This window comes from Centruroides vittatus, unplaced genomic scaffold, assembly GCF_030686945.1.
Source record: "Centruroides vittatus isolate TY-2023 unplaced genomic scaffold, ASM3068694v2 contig_76, whole genome shotgun sequence".
In the NCBI taxonomy this organism is placed as follows: Eukaryota; Metazoa; Arthropoda; class Arachnida; order Scorpiones; family Buthidae; genus Centruroides; species Centruroides vittatus.
In genome coordinates, this window is record NW_027122492.1 from 141,886 (window position 1) to 143,417 (window position 1,532).

The window sequence follows — 1,532 nt, forward strand, 5'->3', positions numbered from 1 at the left end:
AAGTATGATGAAATATACGATAAACACGAAGATCTTTAACGAGTTAGCAATACTGAAATACGAGCGAGATTTGTGCGCAGATAATTTCTTACCACACTAAATTTAACAGAAAAATTCATCACAAAACGATTATTGATGCTAATGTGTGAAATTCCATTTAATCCATGCAAGATGTGTGATTACCAGAGCCCCTTCGGCCGCCAATTTAAAGTATTTTAATCTTTAAAATTGGCGTTTCCACTTCCCGGGACGAGGACCCAGGGGTTGGATTTGTGGGAAGCGAGTGTTCGGGTTGTTTCATTGTGTCGAATTACATACACAGAACGAGGCGCTTGACGTGTAAGTGCGTGAGTGCGAGAATTCGAGTAAAGGTTAAACGGTGTATATCTTCGTGTACAGTGATGTTATGTCCGTGTGTGTGTGTGTGATCGAAGAACATCTTCGGCATGTCTAAAAACAGAAAAACAGTAAATTACGTACGAGAATAAGATGTGTTGAAAATGAAACGAAAGAGTTCTTACCATCGGAGACTTCGGAAAATATTCACTTGTACGATAAATGGCCACTTCGTCCTCTTCGTGGTAAAGTTGGGGAGGGAGATACTTCTCCCTCCCAAATGTTCCTACAAAACACAAAGACAGTGAGAAAAAAAGAAGTTCATTCATTTATTATCTAAGGTCAACATTATTACCTGTATCAGCTAGTCTTTCTTCCCGAACAGTGTCATGAGGAGAGCGAAGGACCTGACCTAACCTAACCGGAAGCTCAATCCTCGTAACAGCTGTTTGGGGAGAAAGGTCGGTCAAATGTCGCGTCCGGTGAGTAAACGTGTCACGTCTGAATGGTCACAATCGGGAGTCAAATCCGTTGTCGTCTATCGAGTGTCACGTTCGGGAGACAAGTCCGTGGGTCACGTCCGAGTAGGAGACAGTCACGTCCGGGAAAAGGTGTCGAGTCCGGGAGAAAAGTGTCGAATCCGGTCAGAATGTCGCATCCGGGTGCAAAGGACGAGTTGGGGAAAATCGAAGATGATCACCGCCTAGGCCAAGGGAAACGCAGCCACCCGCAGCAACAAAACCGCGGTCCCTCGACTTCGGCGGCGCTCTCCTCCGATTCTTCCCCGTTCCGACTTCCGAAAGACGATGGCGACGACGTCGCGAGCGTGGACGAAGAGGCAGACATCGCGAAAATACGAAGTAACAACGAAACCCAAAAAGAGGAGTCGGAGCTGCTGTCACTTCGTACGTCTTCCACAACAAGGCCTGTGGCTGGCTGATCCCTGACGACCTTGGCCAAGTGGAATGGACTCAGAACTCTCCCGCCTCCGGGAGCGTGCCACGCCACACGCACTGGGGGAGGTCGTCACCACCCGCTGCCTCTCGCTCGACGGTCTCCAACGACACCGAACATTCGGCAGAGACCAAGTCCACCACCGGATCCTCGAACGTCTCATCGGAGCCGTCCGAGGAACCTCCTCCCTCCGGCGCTACCGCATTCTTCCGTCGGAACCTCCGGCGAAACCACTCCAACGT

The 1,532-nt window shown here is 49.4% G+C and overlaps 1 long non-coding RNA gene across 1 annotated transcript; it reads right to left on the minus strand.

The window, feature by feature from the left end:
* Positions 1 to 281: 281 nt before the first annotated feature.
* LOC136981460 (uncharacterized) lies at positions 282 to 1,186 on the minus strand. Its single transcript, XR_010881712.1, has 2 exons — positions 522 to 1,186; positions 282 to 450 (listed from the first exon to the last, which is right to left on the minus strand). It is a non-coding gene; the product is annotated as an uncharacterized lncRNA (long non-coding RNA).
* Positions 1,187 to 1,532: the final 346 nt, after the last annotated feature.